This window comes from Bubalus kerabau, chromosome 3 (assembly GCF_029407905.1).
Source record: "Bubalus kerabau isolate K-KA32 ecotype Philippines breed swamp buffalo chromosome 3, PCC_UOA_SB_1v2, whole genome shotgun sequence".
In the NCBI taxonomy this organism is placed as follows: Eukaryota; Metazoa; Chordata; class Mammalia; order Artiodactyla; family Bovidae; genus Bubalus; species Bubalus kerabau.
Window position 1 is genome coordinate 106,025,982 of NC_073626.1, and position 9,874 is coordinate 106,035,855.

At 41.1% G+C, this 9,874-nt stretch overlaps 1 protein-coding gene and 1 long non-coding RNA gene across 5 annotated transcripts in view; both read left to right on the plus strand.

Annotated features, from left to right (window-relative positions):
• ZEB2 (zinc finger E-box binding homeobox 2) overlaps positions 1-352 on the plus strand; it is a 135,816-nt gene extending 135,464 nt beyond the window's left edge. For all 4 annotated transcript variants that reach the window (XM_055572670.1, XM_055572671.1, XM_055572669.1 and 1 more), the window contains exon 10: positions 1-352. This exon is cut by the window's left edge and continues 5,408 nt beyond it. The gene's annotated coding sequence lies outside the window, so the exon portion shown is untranslated.
• A 5,982-nt stretch (positions 353-6,334) lies between these two features.
• Positions 6,335-9,126, plus strand: LOC129647743 (uncharacterized). The gene is made up of 3 exons (XR_008712476.1): positions 6,335-6,501; positions 6,598-6,702; positions 8,865-9,126. It is a non-coding gene; the product is annotated as an uncharacterized LOC129647743 (long non-coding RNA).
• Positions 9,127-9,874: the final 748 nt, after the last annotated feature.

Here is a 9,874-nt window from a genome sequence, read left to right on the forward strand (position 1 = left end):
AAAGACCTCCTTTCCCAAAATAAAAATGTCAATACTAAATTTAAAGAAGTATAAAGGAATGATTGCTTCCTTTAGAGCTAAATATTTAAATAAACATGGAGATAATTGGCAACATGTTCTTTTGGGCTAATAGGCCGTGTCCAATTTTTTGGGTCTGATGTTTCAGAGGGCCTCTTTTTTCAGGGTTGAAGATGATATATTAATCTCTGAATTAAACAAATGCTATTAAATAACAGAAATAAATCCCTCAGTCTTCATTTGTATATGAAATATGGAATTAGAGAAATGACACTGAGATGATGTGATGCTGAATATGCCACCAATCAAGACTTTCTCTACTAAAACAGTCACCTACCTCCTATAATCTAGTATGACATGCTAAAATGCTCCAAAATATTGAAAATATAAAATTAATGGTACTATTCCCATTTGGCCTTGAGATGAATATGACAAAGATTCTAATAATTTTAGTCAAAGAAAATGATGAGTAAAACCCCATGAAGATTAAAGCGGTGACAAATGATCTTTTAAGTATTCTAATTGGGCTTCTCATTCGTATCTTTGATTCTACAGAAATTGCAAATCCTGATGATCCTGATTTGTAAGTGCACCCAGTCAGCTTTTCTCTCTCTCACGCCACAGAATATGCCTGTTAGATTTGGAACGAAGGGATAAGCCCCCAAAATGTTAAAAATAGACTACTGCCCTGGCAGGAAGTTTAGCATTGGCAAGCACAGAACTTAGAAGGAACTGATCTAACATAAAGAAATATTCAGAGAAAGATGTGTGTATCATGCTCCTGTTCTGACCATTTTCAGAGCAAAGGGTAGTAAGAGAGAGATACTGAGAGACAGAGACAGTGAGAGAGTGTGTGTGTTCTGCGCATGTATAGATTGCTAACTTCGTGCGTGTGCATTTGAACAGCTAGTATTTAAAAAACAACAATACCCAAAAGATGGAGGGACTATGAAGGAGTGCTTGCAAGACATTTTATGTATTTACATATTACACAAATGAAAACACTTAAAATGTTGATACTGAAAAAAATAAAGTTTCACCAAAAGATTCTATATCACTTCTAAGGTATGCTAACCATAAAACGGGCTTCCCTGATAACTCAGTTGGTAAAGAATCTGCCTGCAATGCAGGGGACCAAATAGTCATTTATCTTTACTTTTTCTCAGAATCTCATATTTTAGTTTGTGACCTTTCCTTAAAGGAGAGTCACTTTTGTCCATTCCTAAAACAGTCTCATTAAAGGGCAAAGAATTCCAGTTACATTTCATTCTAGTTTTGTTAAGGGAAAAGAAGACTACAGTCTTCAAATTACTTTTTAAAAGAATATAGAGGAACAAAGGAATATAAATTTAGAAAGGAAACTCAAGAACATCCCTAAAGAACTCACAGAAAACATCATGTGTATTTAGTGACCACAAGCAACCTAGACCTTGGTTTTATGTCTCTTCTGAAAGATACCACTTCCAACACAAATGATATTTCCAAACCCTTAGTGCAGCCCAGGAATTGGTGCAGACAGAAAGAGAGAACACCAACTATTGAATAACCCTTAACCACTTCCTGAGGTCCTGAAACATTCCGTGGAGCTCTACCACTTCATTATTGAACATGCTTAGAAAGTGTGAGCTCATGGGTTTCCGGCTGAAGGTACATCTAAGCAAGAGGGGGAAAAAGAGAAGTACATACCACCCTGCCCTATTTGTTTTAACACTGAAAATACCATTGCTCAGAGAGTAGGCTTGAGAAGAATCAGCCTAACATCTAAGTAGACACTTTTGCACCTTTTCTTTTGTATTATAAAGTGTTTTTATATTATATATTATCAAAGACAATTCCATGAGAAGGAACAGTTCACTCACTTCAAATGGTGAGGGAACATTCGAAAAATGTCTTCCCAGAATATGAAGTGTTCCAACCACACTAACTCCTTAAAATGTACTACCTTGTTTTTAAAAATAAAAGTTGGAATAATGATTTGTACAAATCCTTTTCAAGGAATTGTCATGATCCCTTGGGTCAGATATCTTCACCTATAAATCAGCCTGTAACTGTTATAAACCTGACCAAATTGTAGCATACCTGGTATCTACACTGAAATAGTAAAAAATCTCGTTCTCAATAAAATTCTTCTATGGATTGAGAGGAAGAACGTCCTGATGGTTGTAACACTTAGAAAAATAAAAGCAGTTAATTAATCTACTGCTTGTACTTTTTAGATGGGGAAACTGAAATCTTCATAGACTTGAGACTACGCTCGTTTATCTTTACCCCACAATGATCTAGAAAGCAGTTACGCATAGATTTCAGAACCCTAGTCTCCTGACAATGCTTTCCACAACACATCACAGTAAAATGCTCCTTTGAATGATGTGGAAACATCAAAAGGAGTGAGTTAGTCTGCCTGCTTCCTGCAAGAAGTTCGTTCTGGTCTACATGAACTCTTCCATGCAAGAGTGGAATGAAAATAAGCTACTTTGGAAACCCTATATTACTCTAAGATCACATCATCATCTGAGGGCAGTTAACCACGTCTGGACTGAAGTCTCCTTTCACTGAGAGCCAGAGACAAGCTCAAGTTTGAGAAATGCTCTTTAAAAATTACTAGCTGCTGTTCGTACATGTTACCCACTAGTTTGCCCAATTTTTGACAGTGCTTATGTCCACTGAGGAGCTGTAGTTCCATCAAGCCTCTCCACCCACAGTTTGCAGCCTGAACCCACTGTGTGAGTCCCCAGGGCTGTTCTTTCTCTAGTCACAGCTTTTTCTGAACCCCGTGTGCACTGAATAACCCAGAGGCGGTCAGAGGAAGAAACAGGCTGTAACAGGAGTAATTGGAGATTTATAAATCTGCATCAGGAAAACTGAAATAGGCTGAAATAAATGAAAGAAAATTAGAGAGTGGAGGAATACATATACCCTCTCATCAAAAGCTCTGGCTCTTCACATTCTGGGCCTCAGAGAGGAGTAAAGCCCATATCAATTTGTGGTTATTGGCAGAGCTGAAACCAGAAGCCAGGTCTCCAGTTATGGCATACATGCTGTTGTTGCTTCTACAGATGCTTCTTCTACCTCTGTTCTATTTAGTGGCCCTAGAAATAATAGTAATAAATAACAGTTACAACATTGATGGTAATTCAGTTTACTGAGTGCCCACCTTGTGTGAAGCATAATATTAGGTTTTATAGGATATACAAAAACAAACAAGACTACTGGCCTTCAGTTTCGTATATTCCATCAGAGACAGACATGCATAAAGAAGTAGAAAGCTGAGCTCCAGGTTTCACAGGGAATGTACCAGTATCAAAGTCTCAAGCAGTCTCCCTTGTGTACACCAGCGTTTCCCCCTTTAAAACACAAAACAAGGCCCCTGCCTTGCTAACGTGCATCCCACGTAGAGATGCTATGGGAGATGCAGTTTTATGTCCTAGGGATTCAGCAGTGATCAGACAATATTCCCATCCTACAGGGACCTACTTTCTAGTAGCGAAGGTACAAACCAAAACATTTAAGTCCACTTCACATACCGCTGTTTTGACAAGAGTAAAAAGATGTGGTTTAATAGCGAATGAGATGGGATTGGAGGACAGGCAACCTCACCTGGAGTGCAGGGAGAGGAATGTCAGGAAAAAAATCTAAGGCTGTATTGTCTGAGTGGAGCCTGAGGGGTGAGAAGTGAACCAGGGGAGGATCTGGAGCGAGAGTATTCCAGCAAGAAAGAAGAGAAGATGCAAATACCTGAGGCAAGAATCAGTTTGGTTTTTTTTTAGAATTAAAAACCCTGGTCTAATAAAGCATAGCAGAAAAGGAAAGATGAAGTCAGACCAGTAAGAAAATATGTCTCAGCCGTTTGAATGATTTACAGTGTGATCTCCTGTCAGGAAACATTCAAGAACAGCTGGACAGGTAAAGTTAAAAGAATGTTAAGGAGTGAAGTTCTTAGGTTCTCTGGTCCCATGTCATGTTTTCAGAGCTGAGGAATGGAATTCATGAATCTGTGAGGTTTACCCTGTGGGAGTCGGAAGACCTGTGTTATTATTATTCCCAGTGAATAGCCCAGAAATGAATTTAGCAACCTGATTGTGGTTTAATCATAATTCCTTTCCCTGTAAAATGGGCAGTATCCTTCTATGTCCCTCTGAGTTAACAATAAGAGAAATCTTATTTCTCAGACTCTCTCAGGATCACGTGCCTTGTGTCTGGTCATAGGCAGATCTGTCATCCTGGAAAACAGAAACGGTAAAGGAAGTTTGTATCTTGGAAATGAAAGAACCTGCTACAGCAAGCAGGCTGCCACAGTGGCTCAGTACCCCGAGACCCTCCCTGATCAACAAGACCCAGCTCAGTCCCCACGTTTGCCAGTTTGCTCAAGACAGCCATGCTAGAATCAGGCATGAGCAAGGGCCCCAGCCATCTCTCCTTCCCTTGAACTTCTAGAAAATATAAAAACTCGCAGAGCTGAGAGAGGAGCCAATAAGAAGTAAGGAACATGCAGCAGGTGGTACCATCTGTGCCCGGCTAATTCCAGCCAAAACAATCTGCTCCCTAGAGTTCCCAGTTGTGGAGAAGGGAAGAGAATCTGACAGTGGCGGAGCCAGGGAAGGGGAGTAGTAGGGCAAGTGCCGAGGCTATTATTCAGACGTTCAGCCGGTTGGGGAAGCAGATTATTGATGCCAGTGAACTATCATCTCTCTCCTTTTTCTCTTTACAACCACTGTGGGAGATTCTTCCAAAGTCTCGCTAAGCTGGCAGGGATCAGATCCCACACCTGTGAGACAGATATGCAGCCATCCCTGGGAGTCTGTCACTGCAGAGATGGGGAGGGACAAACATTCCATAACAAGACGAAGAAGCACAGCCCACCCCAGGATGGAAAAACAAGGGGTGGGGGGAGCTTATGTTTATTTTATTCTATTTTCCTAGCAACCGAATTCTCTCCCTCTCGCCTGTTCATTCTTTGAAAATCATCCATGGTTGAGAATGGGATTATAGTCCTTGTTGATCCCCGGGTTGGCATCATTTGTTAAGATAAAATTCTTCCACTTGATGGACTTCCTCGTGAGGGGCAAATCTTCTCTCCTGGCATGCTTACAATCATGGGATGAAAAAAAATGCAAGCAATGCAAAGATAGATCAAATTGTCTGTGGTAATAACTTTCCTTTCAGAGAGCAGCAGACAGAGAGGAACCACTCTTCTCACAGATGGAGGAGACAATGATGATTTGAGGGTCATGGAAACACCTGTCCACTCAAAAAGAAAATGTCACCCACTGCAAAATTTCCGCCGTCACCTATCGGTTACAGCAGTGTCTCCAGGAAGTCATCTGTTTGGTGCAAATACCTGGGAGGGGTGATATTTGCCAATCGTCATCTTCCCTTAGATTAATTGATCAGTTTATAGCTGAGAGTTGAGTCCTGAGGGAGTAGGGCCCAGGCAAGACCACCTTTATTGGAGAACAGAAGGTCTGGATTTCAGGTAAGGAACCAGAAAACTGGGACTTTATGGACCCCTGAAGGAAGGGGAGATGGTGCCTAATACTAATCCTCTGCTTGAGCTGCTTTGTGTTCCCCCCAAAAAAGTAGGCTAAGTCCTAAGCTCTGATACTTAAGAATGTGACCTTATTTTGAAATAGGGTATTTCCGGGTATATTAAGATGAGGTCATTTGGGTGGGCCCTAAATCAATATGGATGATATTCTTACAAGAGAGGGAAATCTGGACACAGACCCATGCAGGGAGAAATCAAAGAAATGTGTGTGAAATCAAAGAGATTGGAATGAGGCAGCTGCAAGCCAAAGGTGCTACCATCCCCAAAAGCTAGGACAGAAAGACAGAACAGATCCCTCAGAAGGAAGCAGCCCCATCCACACCTTGATTTTGGACTTGTAGCCTTTAGGACTATAAGAGGATAACTTTCTGTTGTTTTAAAATACCTAATCTGTGGTACTTACCACAGCACTAGGAAACTAATACACCCCCCAAACAAAGCACAGTGAGGCTTCCAGTTTTCAGTCTCTGGGTCGGTCTAAACATCAAGATCAATTCTTGATTCGACCCATGGGTGCCTGGGATTTAACAGATAAAGGTCAGCAGGAATATCCCTCTTGGTTTTGAGACACGTCTCATCAGGAAAAAGACAAACTGCTTACTCTTTTTTTCCCCAAAAGTCTTCTATAAGGTAATCGCTTTAATTAGGATAATTAAATTCTTGTTTCAAAGGGCACCAAAGTGCAAGCATTATCGTCTGATTTCCTGTAAAGCGTCTTTTTCCTGCCTCCTGTCCCACATGGTGTCCATTAGCCAGAGAAGCTCCGAGTGAGTCAGACATTCTCGTTATAGGTTTGTGGCTCATGTCAGTGCTAAGAAGAGGGAAATGAGAAAGGAAAACATAAATTGGGAAACCGTGTCAGAGGGCAGGCCGAGATAATGCAAGTACCAGAAAGCAGAGGAAAAGGGTGTTGTGTGGGAACCAAAACCTTGCTTCAGGTAGGAAATGTCAGAGAAAAATACAGTCACGTTTTGAAATTAAGGGAAGCGGGGAGTGGTGGAATACAAACTGCTCTTTGCTGTGTTTTTTGGCAGTCTGAATTCAGTACTTGAAGTGAGTGCTACTCGCCCTCTTCCCTAATTCATTGCTGCTGTAAGATCTGAACAGTTTTCAGCTCCAAGTCTCCTGGGAAATCGCTGGTAAGATTCCTGCAACGTCCTTCTATCACTGAGATTTGGGGAAGGATATTAGGAGTCCTGTGGACAAGGCAACATGAAAGCCCAGGGCAGGAGTGAGTCGACTGAGATGTGTTTTGGTAAATTGATATATCACTCTGGTACCCAGTGTCCTCAACCTGGGAATCACTGAGACCCGGTTCTGGGATGCATTCTCAGATGTAGCTGTGAACTCTGTTCTGCCCCCATATTACTCCTTATCTACTGCTACCCACCCACACATGAGAGGGCCCCAGAAGGTGCAGGTAAGAAAGTCAGGGGAGGGTTCACTGCAAATCTTTTATCTCTTTTCTAAGGAAAACAAACCCAACTCTATGTCTTCTTCACAGAGGCCAGCATGCTATCCTTTACATTGTATTTTTAGAAGATGGTATATCATCTTAAAAGCCTGGTTTAATTTGCTTTTCTCCAAGGTTTGTGGTATTTTTATATGCCATTAGTCAATTATTGCATATTACTACCAATAACAGTCCCACCTAATGTATTTAATTTGTTTTGAAAATCATAGCACATCTTTACACACAGAAGAGGCAGCTTTTAACTCCATTGATGACTTCCTCTTTAAAAGTCCTTCTTTAAATCCCTAACCACAGTCTTTTTGGTTCTCTTCCTATCCACTGACCAAGCTCTGCTTTCTTCAACTCAGTCTTTAAATGGCAGCGTCTCCAGGGTCCCTCTGGGGCTCTCTGCTCTCCTCTTTCTGATCATTGTGGTGCAGTGACTTTTTCAACAAAGACTCAAAAATGCACCTTCCCGGTAAGGCTCTCTTCCTGTGCACTAGACCTGCACATGCAAATGAACACTGGCCATTGCCCCTTGCTGGTCTGAAAAGCACCTCAAATCTGACTCATCCAAAATGGATGCAGCTATGTCCTCCTCCTGGCCCTGCCCCCAAAACCTGGTGATTGTCACTTCCTGGGTCACTCAGGTGGAAATCTTGAGAGTCAGCCTGCTGTATCTCTAAATGGGTTATCAGGTCTTGTGAGTCATACTCCCCATGATCTCTCCTACTTGTTCCTCTTCCTCAATCACCATCATCACTCCCTTGTTTCAGACTCACAGCACATCTCAAGAATTGTTCTAATAGCCTTTCCACCAGTCACGCTGGCCCAGTCTCACCCAAGGTGCTGCCTTACCCTAATATAACAGAGAAGAGAGCTGTCACTGAGGGTTGATGGCAGAGCTGGCAGATAGGAGAATGCCCCTTTTATGCTCTTTAAAGATATTTCTTCATATTCATCACATAATGACTTTCTGGAACATTGTTTCATCATAGTCTTAGCAGCTGTTATGTTGACACAGCTCCTTCACTATGGTTGAAAAGAATGTGCTCAGGCGAAATTATTAGTCCCCTCCCTCTCCTTTCCACCTGTAACTATTCTTGGGGTCTTATCTCCTTCTAACTCATCCTACATTACTACATGGACCAAAAGTGCTCTTTTGGTACTTTTTGGTTTTCAGGTCTGCCTTCTCATACGTAAACAGGTAAGCTTTTTTTTAAGGGTGGGACCATGTTATCTGTAGTCCCACCTCTCTGTGAGTTATATCACGAAATAGATATTCAATAAATGAGGAGAAGGGGACGACTGAGGATGAGATGGTTGGATAGCATCACTGACGCGATGGATATGAGTTGAGTAGGCTTTGGGAGTTGGTGATGGATAGGGAAGCCTGGCATGGTGCAGTCCATGGGGTCGCAAAGAGTTGGACACGACTGAGCACCTGAACAGAGGCAGAAAATTGGGAAATACTTCCCTAGTTAAAATTACTTATTGCTGAACTGAAATGCTCACTGATTTAATGCTCTAGTACAAGTTTGATTATGCCAAAGCCTTTAAAATCTTTGTGGGATTCCACAAAACATAGCTCTTATTCCTTAGCTTAGTCCACAAATTTTTCATGTGCTGGCTTCTCCTTGCCTCCATTTCCATCAGCTCTCACTATCCCTCCAATTGCATCTGCCTGAACATACCTCTTTATATTATTATTATTTTTTGTCCTTCAAGACACAGATCAAGGGTCACTTTCTTAAGACCCTCTTTCCTGAAACCCTAGTCTTAGACATGCCCTCCTCTGGCTTCTGTACCTACTTCTTTAACACACTATCCAAGGGTTGGTTTCCCTAGGGCAACATGTTCCTGGAAGGTCAAAATTGAACATTCTGACTCCAGTGCCCAGTACTAAGCTGGACACCCAGCTAGAACCCGGAAAATCTGTGCGTCTTTTGGAAAGAGGCTGTCAGCAACATCTAGTCCCCATTGACCATGGTTATTAGACAAAGAGAGGAATGATTTGGTGATGAAAGAGAAAATAACATAGAAAGTGAGTGATGGAAAAATAAGGACCTGTGGAAGGACCTCAATGCAAATCAGAAACTTGTCATTTATGTAAAGTTTAAAAATAAAATAAAATTAAAAAAAAAAAAAAAGAAGCTTGTCATTTCATACACTTGAAGATTTTTTTTTAACTGCTTACAAGATATATTGGGGCACAAATTTTACCGACATAGATTAACGATTTCATTTCTCATATAATCACTAAGTATGTGTAACAGCATCAAACTCCACTGCCGATATCCAGATATTGATCAAATTGTAAACTTAGTCAGGCAAAACTCGCTACAATCCAAGTGATGTGGGTTAAAGGGAAACATGAATAAATAAGCCTTTTCTACCTAATGCTGAATGTGAACATAGCCTTTCAACTATTTTAGCAATGACTCAGATGGGGAACATGAACTAAATAAAAGAGGAAGAAGCCCAAAGTAATCTGGGATGCATTTTCTTCAACTTCTCTGGAATTTTCAATTACCTCAGTTTCCTGACAGAGCTTTGCTGATGTCAGTAATTTACAGTAACAAATCAGCAAGATAACAGTAGGTTTGTGTGGGCCAGAGGTAAATTTGGGTCTGACATGAGTAATATATCCTGCAGTGAAGGCCAGTGGGAGGCATGAGAAAAGGTAAAATTTCTATTAGTGATTTTTAAATAAAATGAAAACCACATGCATATATCATAGAGCAGGTGCATATGCAGACCTCACTGTTCTTTCCCAGGAAATATAACTACTTCCTTCTTGAATCCTAAGTGACTTTTAATAAGGACTCCATCATAGATGCTACTAGAAGTTTCTCTGT